The sequence below is a fragment of the Macaca mulatta genome, chromosome 13 (assembly GCF_049350105.2).
Source record: "Macaca mulatta isolate MMU2019108-1 chromosome 13, T2T-MMU8v2.0, whole genome shotgun sequence".
Lineage (NCBI taxonomy): Eukaryota > Metazoa > Chordata > Mammalia > Primates > Cercopithecidae > Macaca > Macaca mulatta.
Window position 1 is genome coordinate 60,975,679 of NC_133418.1, and position 15,191 is coordinate 60,990,869.

At 35.4% G+C, this 15,191-nt stretch overlaps 1 long non-coding RNA gene across 3 annotated transcripts in view; it reads left to right on the forward strand.

The window, feature by feature from the left end:
* The window catches only part of LOC106992985 (uncharacterized), a 143,969-nt gene that overhangs the window by 67,937 nt on the left and 60,841 nt on the right, over nt 1-15,191 (forward strand). The window lies entirely within an intron of this gene.

Here is a 15,191-nt window from a genome sequence, read left to right on the forward strand (position 1 = left end):
AAGGGAGGGAGAAACACATATAACTTGAAAAAAGTATATTCAATGATAAAATATTATCTTTTATTTGGAAAACAAAAATATGTTATTTTATAACACAAATGACAAAAGTAAAGCTTGAACAAAAATTTTGGACTGGCAATATTGTATAAAGGATGCGGAGATTCTCAGAACCAACAGTGAGACTAAGGGTTAAGATATGTATGTTTATCAAAAGAGAGCATAGAGTTTTTAAAAGCTGAAAAGTGCTGCTCTGGCCAGTGGTAGAGTTTAAGATATAAAAAGAACATAGAATCGGTGTGTTGTAAATTCAAAAATGTGTTTATGCAAACCGTAACAGGAGGAACATAAGACACAGGAACTTTCAGTAGGAAGTTAGGAGGCCATCTTAGAGGTCGAGACATTTTAGTTGGCTCTTGTAGCATGGGCAGAAGTTCAACAAGTGGACAAGGGAGGCCGGGTGCAGTGGCTCATGCCTGTAATTCCAGCACTTTGGGAGACTGAGGTGGGTGGATCATGAGGTCAGCAGTTCAAGACCAGCCTGGCCAAGATGGCAAAACCACTGATCTGCCTTTTGTCACTATAGATCAGTTTGTATTCATTAGAATTTTATATAGATAGACTCATACACCATATATTCTTTTTTGTCTGTCTTCTTTCACTCAGCATAATTATTTTGAGATTCATTCATATTGTTGCATATATCAACAGTTTATTCCTTTTATTAATAAGTGATATTTCATTGTATGGATATACCCCAATTTGTTTAGACATTTGGGTTTCCAGTTTAGGACTATTACAAATAGAGCTGCTGTGAACATTCAACTACAAGTCTTTGGATAGATGCTTTCAATATGGTAGTTTTATGTTTAACTTTTTAAGAAACTGCCAAACTGTCTTCCAAAATAGCTATGACATTTTACACTCCTATCAGCTGCAGAGAGTTCCAGCTGTTCCACATCCTCACCAATTGTTGGCATGTTCAGTTTTTGAACTTTAGACTTTGTAGTAGGTATGGTTTTAATTTGCATTTTGGTTTTTTAGAAGTTTTAATTGACACATAATTTTTAAAAAAAATTTTAATGGACATATAATAATTATACCTATTTATGGAGTACAATATATGTCAATACATGTACACATTGTATAATGGTCAAATGAGGATTCTTAGGATATTCATCACCTCAAACATTTGTCATTTCTTTGTGGTGGGAACATTCAAAATCCTCACTTGTAGCTATTTTGAGATATACAATACCATATTGTTGACTGTGGTTATCCTACTGTGCAATAGGACACCAAAACTTATTCAGTCTTTCTAACTGTAAGTTTGTACTTATTGACCAACCTCTTCCCATTCTCTTCTATGCACTACTTCTATGAGATCAACTTTTTTTATGTGTGAGTGAGATCATGTGGTATTTGTCTTTCTGGGTCTGGCTTATTTCACTTAACATAATGTTCTTCAGATTCGTCCATGTTGTCACAAATGACAGGATTTCATTTTTTTATGGTTAAATAGTATTCCATGACACAGTGGTTTTAATTTGCATTCCCTAACAACTAATGATGTTGAACATCTTTCATGTGCTTGTTTTCTATCTGTATATCTTTTTTTTCTTTCTTTTTTTTTTTTTTTTTTTTGAGACAGGGCCTCATTCTGTTGCTCAGGCTGGAGTGTAGTGGCACAATCGTGGCTCACTGCAGCCTTGACTTCCCAGGCTCAGGTGATCCTCTTATCTCAGCCTTCCTAGTAGCTGGGATTATAGGCATGTGCCACCACACCCAGGTAATTTTTTGTGTTTTTTGTAGATGTGGGGTTTCACCATGTTGCCCAGGCTGGTCCCAAACTCCTGGGCTCAAATAACCTGCCCGCCTTAGCCTCCCAAAGTACTGGGATTACAGACGTGAGCCACTGCACCCAGCCTATCTTTATAACTTCTTTGGTGAAATGGCAATTCAGATCTTTCCATGTTTTATATTGGGTTGTGTGTGTTCTTATTATTGAATTTCAATAGTTCTTCATGTATTCTGGATACAATTCCTTTATCTGAGGTGTGATTTGCAAATATTTTCTTCCTGTCTGTGGCTTATCTTTTCATTTTCTTAACAGTTTCTTTCAAAAGTTCTTTTTTTTTTTTTTTTGGAAATTCAGTTTATCAGTTGTTTCATTTGTGGAGCAACTTGTGTATGTATGTATGTGTGTATGTATGTATGTATTTATAGGCAGAGTCTCACTCTGTTGCTCAGGCTGGAGTGCAGTGGTGCAATCATAGTTCACTACAGCCTCAGACTCTTGGGCTCAAGCAGTTCTCCCATCCCAGCCTCCCAAAGTGCTGGGAGTACAGCTGCGAGCCACTGCACCTGGCCTGTTTTTATTTTTTAATACTAATGCCTGGGCATCTTCCCTTAAGATCCTCATTCAGTAAGTCTTGAATTAAGCCTGGGCATCTGGGTATGTATAAAACTTCAGAAATTATTTTGATATCAGCTACTGTTGAGAATACTGCATAAAAAAACAGAAGGTAATAGGATTTTGTATTTATTTATTTGAATGTTTGTGTATTTATTTAGTTATCTCCTTTTATTTCACCTTGTTCCAGAAAGACTCTAGATAGTTTATAAGGATCCAAGATAGCATAATTTGAAAGTAAATAGAAGAAATAAAAGCAAAGTGGGACTGAAGCTACTAATGAAGCTAAAGATGCATACTTTAATGATGTATACATGGACTCTGAACAGGACACAAATTTGCCTTTAACCTTTCCAACAATTCAATGCTTACAAGACACAAACAAGCCAACTGCTTAGGAGACATACTAGTACTAAAACTATATATGAATTTCCTCCAAAGAACTTCATAAAGAGGGAGGAGCAGTGTTGCAGACAGCAACAGTAAGTTTCAAAGGGCAGTTTGTTATAACAATGTTCAGTATGGGCTGACCGCATCACAATTGGGTGCAATTCAATAAAAGCCATTGTTTCAGAAAGCCAATACAATGAAGAATAGGTATCCAGTTCACTGCTGATCTAAATTGATGCAAGAGTGTACTTAAGACTATCTGGACTATAAGAAAGGGTAAATAATCTTCATTTCAGACAATGATCCACATTTTCTCTTAAACAAGTTTTTGAAAATATCGGTTGGGGTCTGTGAAGTTGAGCCCAAGATTATGCTCCCTGCTTTTCTATGCTGCTTGTTGAATATATACTTTATATATTAAGGGAGACAGTTGAATTTGGGATTAGCATCTCTTTGCAAAGGCTGTTGCCTAACAGAGTCATTCCACCTCTCCCAAGATATCAAGGAAATCTTATAGTTAGGGACGAGAACAATTGGAGGTCTTAAAGCATGAGATTGATGTGACTTATATTTCAGAAAGATGAGTTTGGTAGCAGTGTGAAGAACATAGTGAAAGGGGCAGAGAAGTTAGGGAGATGGGAGACTATTGAAATAGTCTAGGAAAATGAAAATGAAAGGCCTGCTCCGAGACCATTGTAGTGGACACTTAGAGGTGGGGATTCAAGAATGATTTGAAGAAGTTGAAGAAGAACTTGAGAAAGACTCCAAGATTATTCTAGGCTGGCCAACTAGGAGGACTGTTGGCCAACTCACTACAATTTAGAACGATGGATGAAGAACTGGGTATGCCAGAAATGATCATGAGTTTAGCTTTTGACATTTGGAGGTTATGTCTTTGAGTTATTCAAGTGAAAATAGCAGTAGAACATTAAAAATAAATATCTGGAGCTCAGAAAAGAGAGGTGGCTGGATATAAAGATTTGAGGACAAATATACACACATAGGTGGTGGATCAAAATCTTGGGAAGAATTGAGATTTCCTGGAGAGATTTTGTAGAGAGGGAACAGAAGAGAACTGAAGTGAGAAAATTGATACTAGGGAGTTTAGATATAAGATATTTTCTAAAATATTTTTCAGTAAAGATGAAAGCAAAAAAGGTTCTATCTGCAGCTATTCCTTCATTTTACATTTGCCCCATAATGCTGACCTGATTCCACTGATTTTCAGTCTGATTTTGAATATTTTCTGTCATAAACTTTTGTTATTAGATTTTATGGCCCTGGAAAGATATTTCCATAATTGTTTTGCACTGTGTAATTTCTGACCTACCATTTCCTAGGCTTTACTGATCTCATTTAAAATTATACCTGTTTTACTTTGCATCTAACCATGGCATATTTTTATTAGAGTAGGAGGTTTTTTAATCTGAGGTTCAATTTTTCCCAAACTTCTAAAATATTTTATATAATCCCTAGAATATACAGTGACTTACTGTATTTTGAAGTCTCCATACCATTGTTTCCTAATAATGCTCATAGTTTTAAAAAAAATCTTATTTTTTGCTGCTCCTTGTGGAGCAGGGCTAACCCATAGCCAGTGTGCCCAGAGTCAGCCAATACTCACGTTTTTAATCAAAGTTTCAAACACTAAAACAACATGATGAGATTTAAATTTTTTTTTCTCTTTTAGAATGATGTTGGACTGAATTACATTCATTAAATTATATAGCTCTTTTGGCAAAGTTTGATTTATATCAAAAATATTTTTGCATTGAACCTGGTATTTCTCAAAGACTTCTTATTCAACAGCCATTCATTTGCAGGTACAAGCAAAAATGATTTCTTCTTTAGTATCTTGTACAAGTATCTTTATGAATTATTTTATTGAAGTATACATACAGAAAAGTACAGAATTCATAAGTACTCAGCTTAATAAATTTTTATACAATGGATATATCCATGTAATACCCACTTAGATGAAGAAATAAGGCACTACTGGAATCTCAGAAATCCCCCCTTGTGCCCTTCCCTGTCACCCTTCCCTGCTTTCTAAATGGTAATTGGTCTTCTGACTTCTCATAAATTAGTTTTGTCTGTTTCTAAGTGTCATATAAATGTTATTATACAACATTTACTTCTTATGTCTGGCTTTTTCATTCAACATATTGCTTATGAGATTCTCCATATTCTTGCATCTATCATTAGTTTGTTCCTTTTTGTTGCTACATAGTATACCATTACATGAGTATATCTCCATTTATTTTTCCATTATACTGTTGTGGGCATTTGGATTATTCCCAGTTTTCTGGCTATTATAATTAATGCTGCTGTAAATGTCTTTTGGCATACATATGTACATATTTTATTGGATATATATGTGTGAATGAAATTATATAAAGAAATGCAATGCTAATGGTTTCTCTAAAGATTCTTTTGGATTTTGTACATATATGATCATATCGTCTGTGAGTAATAACAGTTTTATTGTTTTTCTTTCATTCTAATACTTATACCTATTTTATGTTCTTCTTGACTTACTGTAGTGGCTAGGCCATTCAGAAAAATAGTGAGTCACAATGGTGACAATAGGCATCCTTGACTTGATCCCAGTGTCAGGAGGAAAACTTTCAAAGTAATAAGACATTTGTTGTAGGTATTTTGTAACTACTCTTTATCAGGTTAATGAAGTTTATTTTTATGCTTCATTTATTATGAGGTTGCTGTTGTTTTATTTTATATCATGAGTAATTGTTGAACTTTTTCATTGTTGATGCCTTTTCTGCATCTACTGAATTGAGGCTATAATTGATATCTTTTATTCTATTAATGTCATGAATTACATTCATTGATTTTCAAATATTAAAGCAATATTGTATATGAATTGTTTATTCATAGAATAAACCCAATTTGGTTTTAGTGTATTATTCTACTATGCATCCTTGGATTAAGTTTGCTAATCTTTTGTTTAGGATTTTTGCATCTGAATAATTCAGCAAACAAAAACCAAATAACCCCATTAAAGAGTGAGCAAAGGACATAAACAAACACTTCTCAAAAGAAGACATACAAGCGACCAACAAACATGAAAAAATACTCAACATCACTAAGCATCAGAGAAGTGCAAATCAAAACCACAATGAGATGCCATCTCACATCAGTCAGAATGGCTATTATTAGTATCTATAAGGAATAATTCAGCAAGCAAAAACCAAATAACCCTATTAAAGAGTGAGCAAAGGACATAAACAAACATCACAGCACTATTCACAATAGCAAAGATGTGGAATCAAGTCAGGTGCCCATCAGCAGTGGACTGGATAAAGAAAATGTGGTACATATACACCATGGAATACTATGCAGCCATTAAAAAATATCAAAAGTAAGTCCTTTGCAGCAACATGGATACAGCTGGAGGCCATTATCCTAAGTGAATTAATACAGGAAAAGAAAAGTAAATACATGTTCTCACTTACAAGTGGAAGCTAAACATTGGGTACACACGGACACAAAGATAGGCACAGTAGACATCAGGGGCTCCAAAAGAGGGCAAGAAGAGTGAGGGGGCAAGGAAAAACTACCTATCAGGAATTATGCTCACTACCTGGGTGACAGGATCAATAGTACCCCAAATCTCAGTATCATGCAATGTAACCATTAACCCAGACCTGCACATGTACTCCCTGAATCTAAAATAAAAGTTGAAATTAAAAAAAAGACAAGTTGGCAAGTTTTCACTTTTAGTCTATTCTCTTGAAGAGTTTGTGTAAGATTGGTGTTATTTATTCTTTAATTGTTTAGTAGAATTCACTGGGAAAGTCATCTGGGCCTAGAGGTTTTGTATATGCCAGAGAAAGGTTTTAAATTATAGATTAAATGTTTAAATAGATATAAAACTATTTGTATTTTCTATGTTTTTGCGTGTCGCTTGAGTAAGTTTTATATTGTTAGGTATTTATCAATTTATTAAAATTTCAAATCAATTAACATAAAGGTGTTTATAATATCTTATTATCTTTTTAATGTCCATAGACTATATAGTGATATCTCTCTTTTATTCTCGATATTAGAGATTCATGCCTTAATTTCTATTTTTTTCTTGATCACCATCACCCCTGATAAATCAATTTTATTAGCTCAGCAATTCTCAGGACTCTACACTTTTAAAAATTATTGAAGACCCTAAAGATATTTTGATAAATATTTATGTTATATGTTAAAATTGTGAAAATTTTTAAATATTTATTTTTTAATTTACTTAAAACTCATTATACTTTAGCATAACATATTTTATGTTTTTAACATAATAAAGATAATAGAGATAAAATGTTTATCTCTAATGAAAACAGTAATTTTTTTTAAAACAAGAAATTGGGAAGAGTGACATCATTTTGCATTTTAAATCTCTTTTAATGTCAGGCTTAATACGCAGTTGGGGTCTTCTACCTATTTTTGCTGTCAATCTGTTGCAATATTTGCTGTCATGCATCCACTGGAAAACTCTGTTGTATACTTGTGAGGGAATAAGGATGAAAGCGAGCATATTATTATTGTTATAAAAATAATTTTGACCCTCTAGACTCCTTGAAAGTACCTCAGGACATCCAAAAGTCCTCAGACCACACTTTGAGAACCATTGTATTAGTCTTCATAAAGAAGCAACTTTTTTTTTTTTTTTTTTTTTTTTTTTTGAGACGGAGTCTCGCTTTGTGGCCCAGGCTGGAGTGCAGTGGCCGGATCTCAGCTCACTGCAAGCTCCGCCTCCCGGGTTTACGCCATTCTCCTGCCTCAGCCTCCCAAGTAGCTGGGACTACAGGCGCCCGCCAACTCACCCGGCTAGTTTTTTGTATTTTTTAGTAGAGACAGGGTTTCACCGTGTTAGCCAGGATGGTCTCCATCTCCTGACCTCGTGATCCACCCGTCTCGGCCTCCCAAAGTGATGGGATTACAGGCTTGAGCCACCGCGCCCGGCCAAGAAGCAACTTTTAGTTTGATTCACACCACTATAACTTTGTTTTTTTGTTTCATTATAGCTTGTTAAGTTCTGTGATTTGTTATTTATTTCTTTCTATTAAATTTAACAAAATGAAATTGCTGTTTTTGTGGGTAAAAAATAGTTGAATACAGATAATTTAATATGCTTCATTTTAACACTTCCTTTAGGTTTAATTTGGTACTCTTTTCATGACTTTTTCAAATGATTTTCACCTTCTTTTTGAATATATTCATTTAAGGATACAAATATTCCTCTGAATATAACTTAAATTGCACTCCAGTTTGAATATGTTGTATTTTCCTAATCTGAAACAAAATATTATTTTCAGATGAGATTGGGCATGTTCAGGGTGGTATGGTGGTAGACTGAAATATTATTTTCAGCTCAAAAAGTTTCCAATGTTTGTTGAAGTTTCCTCAGAACTACAGGTTATCTAGAAGTGTATGTGTAATTTCCAATGACTTAGCAATTTTAAAATTATCCTTTATTATTGATTTCTAGCTTAATTCAACTGTAGATTGAAAAAATGCTTTGTATAATTTCAATCATTTGAAATTTGTTCAGATTCACACATGGCATTTGTCTTGGGGTGGGGGTTCTACCTGCTTAATGCTCCCAAAAGGAATGAGCCATGTTGAATAACAAGGAATGATTGAAGGAAATAGTGACTCTGAACTTAGAGAAAAACTGAGAGAAACTTAAAGAAAAACTAACATAATTCTGTATCCCTCACACAGAATTAGTTACCCACCAGCAATGTATTCATTTTTTCCCCATCAACCTTGAAATATGAATTATAATAAACCTACAGTTGTGACCCAACAGTATAATGTAGCCATTTCATGAAAGTTTCATGAAAAATTTTAAAGAAGTATTTCATGGAATCAGAAACACAGAGTAGTTACCAAACTCAGAGTAGTTCTTGCTTGTTGAATTATTCTGTATAGATTCTGTATATAGAGGTCTAATAGACAACTTGTTTAATGAGACCACATAACCTGGTACCAAAACCTCACGAGCCCAATACAAGAAAGAAACACAGGCCAATCTCTTCTATGGTTCAGAATATGGTCCATTTTGGTCAAGATTCCATATGCCCTTGAAAAAACTAATTATATTTCTAAATCTGTCAAATATTTTAACTGCTACTTTAACTCCGTATAAACTATACTCCATATAAACTTTACATTATCCTGGTCATGTGATCAATGCAATAGCTTTACCCCACATATTTTATGTTACTGAAATTTCCTGCCCACAGAAGTTTCATAGTTCTGAGCTTCTTTTTCCAGTGAGACTGTCTCATTATTACTATTTCTGTTCTCTCTCCTACATAATGCTGTATGCCCCTGTGTGTTCTTATCCCTCACACAGAATTAGTTACCTACTGCAATGCATTCATTTTTTTCCCCCAACAACCTTGAGCTATGAATAATAATAAAGCCTACAGTTGTGGCCCAACAGTACAAAGTAGCAATTTCATGAGAATTTTATGAAGAATTTTCAAAAAGTATTTTATGGAATTAGAAACTCAGAGTAGTTATCAAACTCAGAGTAGTTCTTCCAAGAACTCTTCTGATACTGAAAAGCCTCTGCAACTTTCTTATCAGTACATTGTAGGGAGTTGGTAAATGTTCAGTGAATGAATCCCACTAATCTCTAGAACCAAAGAGATCTCCCCTCCTAGAAAACTCATTGTTTCTGAGGACATCATTGACTGTTGAAAGTACCTCCTTGGGCTAAGATAATGTCTGATTCCCTGAAGTTTCTGTCTGTTGGGTTTGCAAGAATCTAATTCCTCTCGTATATGATAACCTTTCAAGTCCATGTCTCCTTGAAAGTTTTTCTCTAAGCTCAGTGTCACTATTTCCTTCAATTATTCCTCGTGTTGTTCAATATAGTTCATTTCCTTTGGGAGCATTAAGCAGGCAGAGCCCCCTGCAAGACAGATGCCAGAGCTCAGTGTTCACAACTCTGGCTGCACATTAGAAGCACCAGGGGAATTTCTTAGAAAATGCGATGGCTTGTCTCATCCCCAGAGATTCTGATTCAATTGGCTTGGAGTAACCAATACCCAAGTGATTGAAGACTTAATATTTTTAAGACATCAATTATCCCCAAATTCATCTATAAATTCAATGCAACCCCTATCAAAATTTCAGCAGATTTTTAAAAAGTTGACAGATTGACTCTAACTCTCATAAAAATGCAGAGGACCTGGAATAGCCAAAACAATTTGGAAAAAAAAAAGGAACAAAAATGGCACACTTATACTGTCTGACTTAAAGATAGTGGCATAAAAATAGTCAAATAGTTCAATGGTATAAAATAGAGACTTCAGAAATAGGCCTACACATGTATGGTCCATTGATTTTTAACAAAAGTACAAAGTCAATTCAGGAAAAAAGCATAGTTGTTTTCAACAAAAGGTACTAGAACAATGGGACATTTATATGCAAATAAATGAACTTTGGTCCATACTGTGGAAGGTAAATAAAATCAACTCAAAATTGATCATAGAACTGAATATAAAACCTAAAATATAAAACTTCTTTTTTGTTGTTTTTAAATTTTTTCTTTTTTTCTTTTTGTGTTATTTTCCTAGACATCAACCTCAACTGAACTAAAGCTATAAAACTTCTGTAAGGAAAAATTAGGAGAAAATCTTGGTAACCTTGGGCTAAACAAAGCTTCCTTAGATACCACATGAAAGAGATGATACATTTAAAAATTTTGATGAATTAAGCTTTTATCAAAACTGAGACATTTTGCTCATAGAAAGACATCAAAGAGAGTGAAAAGTCACACAGACCAAGATAAAATATTTGCATATCACATCTCAAATAAAGGACTTCTATCTAGAATACATAAAGAATTCTTGAAACTCAACAATAAGAACACACATACACAAATAAACCTGTAGATAAGATATTTGAACAGACTTTTTGCCAAAGAAAATATTCAGATGGCAAATAAGCACATAAAAAGATGTTCATCATCATTGGTCATTACAGAATGCACATTAAGACCACAATTATATACCTATACCCACTAGAATGTCTAAAATTAAAAAGACTAATCATACTAAGTTTTGGAGAGGTTATGGAACAACAGGAACTCTCATACAATGCTGATGAAAATGTAAATGTTATTGTTGTTTTGGAAAATGGCTCAGCAGCTTTTTAAAAAGTTAAGCCATACGTCTACCAAATGACCCATTCAACTCCTAGGTATTTGCCTAAGATAAATGAAAACTTCCATCCACACAAAGACTTATACATGAATATTCACAGCAGCTTTATTTGTAATAGCTCAAAACTAGAAACAACTCAAATGTCCATGTACAATGAATGAATAAGCAAATTAAGTATATATACAATGCAATATTACTCAGCAATAAAAAGTAATAAATTATTGATACAAACAACAACATGGAGGAATCTCAAAGTAATTCTATTGTATGAAAGAAGCCAGACTTGACAGAAAGTGTACATACTTTATAATTCCATTTATGTAAAATTCTAGGGAACAAAAACTAATCTATAGTGATATAAAACAGATCAGTGGTTGTCTGGAGGATGGGGTGAGGGTGGGGCAAGAAGGTAGCATTAGAAAAGGACAAGATGAACTTAAGTAGTCAAAATCATAGAAAGTAGAATAGTGGTTTCCATGGGCTGGGGGTAGAAGGGAATGGGAGTTATTATTTAATGGGTATGGAGTTTCAGTTTTACAAAATGAAAAGAGTTGTGGAGTTATACGGTGGTGATGGTGCATAACTTTATGAACATATTTAATAACACTGAACTGTATACTTAAAATGGTTTGGATGGTAAATTTTATGGCTATGTGTATTTTGACAAGAAGAGTCTTCTGAGAGTGATCCATATATTCACTATCTTGATTGTGGTGATGTTTTCACAGGTGTATTAATGTGTTTAATTTTTTCATAGTGAGACTTTAAACATATGCATTTTATTGTATGCCAGTTATACTTCAGTAAAGCTGTTTTTTTCTTAAGTAACATTCCTACCTTGGAATACAGAAATCCAACAGAGTAAGATAACTATACTTAATCCTATTGTCAAAAAATTAATATTGGCTAGGCATGGTAGTACGTGCCTATAGTCCCAGCTAAATGGAAAGCTGAGGTGGGAGAATCTTTTGAACCCAGGAATTCAAGGCTTCAGTAAGCTATGATTGTGCCACTACACTCTAGCCTGGGTGATAGCTAGCACAAGATCCTGTCCCAAAAAAAAAAAAAAAAAAAAAAAGTTAATATTTAGGCATATTTACTTCCAGCCTAATTTCTTTATAAATATAGTTTTAAAACATATCTAAAATAAAACTGTATATGTATGTAATATATATGTACAGGGAGGGATGAGACTCACTGATTTAGCTGCTGGCTTTTCACATCTCTGCGAGCAAAGAATGCTAATCTTTTGCGTTAGCTGGGGACTGCTTTAGCAGAACTGCCTGCTCTGTGCTCTGCCTCCACTCATCCATTACAATGCTATTTCTTGATTTCCTAAAATGCACCTGTGCTAGGTGCTAGTGCTCTAAACAAGATGGACAACTTTTGAGGCTCCCTGGAGCTATGGATGGTTGGAGGTGCTATCCCTACCCATAGTAGTTCTGGCCAAATATCTGATAGGAAGCCTGGCCCTGATATGACTGAGATATTTATGGCTCTTCGTGCAGCTCATTCCTGGTAAAATGTTTCTGCTAGGTAAAGCACAAGCATGGCTGCATCCTTCCTACAACAGAAGAGTCAATGTTGTGAGGGGTTTCCCATGCAGATGAACAAACACATGTGCCCCTGAATTGAGCCAAAATTGTTAACCAGGCAGTATGCCAACCCTGTCAGCACCACATGCCTTAGCTGTGGTTCCTGGTCTGAGACTTGATCCAGAGTCTAGAATAATTTTGGAGTTTCTGGAAGGGATTGAATCCATGTCTTTGGGACAATGTTGCATAGAAACTAGAGGCATGTGACATGGCCACACAAAAGGCCCAGTGCATCTAGCTAGAGGGGTAATGAGACACCTGCCTAATCCATTTACCAAGCTCCTCAAGGCCCCAGTTCAGTTCATACCCCACAACCTTACAACAGTGAAGGTCTCTCTGCCCTGCCTATGGCTGGTTTGCTTGCTGGCAGGACACTCCACAAGTGCAGGGAAGTAGCCAGGCCCTTCATAAACTGTTCTGTTGCTTTTCTAGTTGGCCCCTATACTTAAGCCTACTGGCCTCAAACCGAAGCCCCTCCCACCTCAAAACATTTACACACACTGTGCCTACTGTTCCCACCCTCTTGCCTTCCCCACTCTTTATTCTTCAGATCTCAGCTGAAATGTCTGCTTAGGGAAGTCTTTCCTGTCCTTCCAGACCGGGTTAGATTTCCGCCATTAAACACTGCCATTGCCTAGTGAACTATTCCTTTGTAGTCTTTATTGTAATCAATATTTATGTAGTCCTATTTTAAATATCTGCCTTTAGATTGTAAAATTCTTGGAGACAGGGAGTGTATCTGTCCTGTTTACTATTGTATCTTCCATGTTTAACAAATTCCCAGCACATAGTGCTTTCCACACATCTTTGTTGAGTGGATAAGCTACCTTAGCCTAGTTCAGAACTCCTTCTTAGATAAGTAGCTCTTTCCATTTTCAATCTTTTATTTACCATGTTCCTACTCTACCCCATTCAAACATGACCTCAAAGAGAATCTGGGCTAGGAAAGTAATCTGAATGACAATATAACCCTGGAATCAGAAAGATCACACCCCTTTGGTGACTTAGCCTTTGTTTCTAGCCCAAACTCTTCCTTCATGGTCTTACTTTAACGTAGATTTTTTCCTCAGGAAGCCTCTCGGTCCCTAAATAAACGTAAGCCCTTTTACCGGCACACATTCCTCATCAAGAAAGTCAAGGTTGTGAAGAGGCATTTCCTAGAGTCTGTCAGTGTGTAGTGTTTGTGGCTTTTTTCACATTCCAATCCATTTATATTTAATCTGCTTTTTAAATCACTTACCATATCTACTCTTTGCCTGGTGTTTGACAATTCAAAAATCACATAAGTCTGAAAACCTTAAATACACTTAAAAACTCAGTTGACATTTTGGCCTTCCAGGATCATCCCAGGTAGCTTTCTCAGAGGCCTATGCAGAGATATACCTGCTGCCCCTCTGGAGGTCAGACCGTGCCCATATGTTCAGCATCAGAGGTCACTAGGGCATCACTCGAAGGATCACAGGCTAGCCCTTGACTGGTCTTGTGAACCCTATTATTAAATTTACAATTTTTATACTTTTTGGAGGAAAATACTTTTCCTGTTATTTTTCTATTATAGAGCTGATAGGACTGGTGCTTATTATGTGGAGCCAGAGGTTAAATAATTCTCAGGGTGACTGCTTAATGGGTATGAGGTTTTCTTTTGGGGCGATGAAAATGTTTTGAAACTAGAGAGAGGTGATAGTTGTACAACATTGTGAATGTACTCAAAGCCACTGAATTGCACACTTCAAAATAATTTTATCTTATGTGAATTTTACCTCAATAAAAAGTAATAATAATTATCAGGGAACAATAATTGATAATTATCAATACTTATCAATTGTAGAATTCCTCTCACAAGAAAAGTCCAGGAATTTTAGTCAGTCATCACTGAGGTCATAGAATTCCCTAGAGATCTGGCCATCTGCGACCCTCCCCCCAACACCACCACCCTGTACCGTTTGAAGCCAGCTGGACTGAATCTACCACTTAAAGATTCTATTTTTTAAAACAACTTCTAACAGCAAATTTTTGGCACAAAGAAATAGCCATAATGGAAGAAAATGAAAATAACTCCTGACAAATCTCTGAATATATCCTTTTTAGGTATATTTTTCTACATAATTTCATTAATCAAAGCACTTTTTTGGTGCTACATTTCAGAATATATGAGAAGAATCTTGGTTTCATGAAGTTTTAGTCATACTAAATTAACAACATGTGTATTTTGGATGCATTTCATGAGTTATGTTATTCTTACTGCAAATGAATTCATTTATTCCATCAACAATTTTTTTTTTTTTTTTTTTTTTTTTGAGACAGAGTCTTGTTCTGTCACCCAGGCTGGAATGCAGTGGCGCAATCTCGGCTCACTGCAACCTCTGCCTTTCAGGTTCAGGTGATTCTTGTGCCTCAGCCTCCTGAGTAGCTGGGATTACAGGTGTGCCACCACACCCAGCTAATTTTTTGTATTTTTAGTAGAGATGGGATTTCACTGTATTGGCCAGGCTGGTCTCAAACTCCTGGCCTCAAGTGATCCACCCACCTCAGCCTCCCAAAGTGCTGGGATCACAGGCATGAGCCACCGTGCCTGGACCATCAACAAATACCTTTTTGTACTTTCTGTGT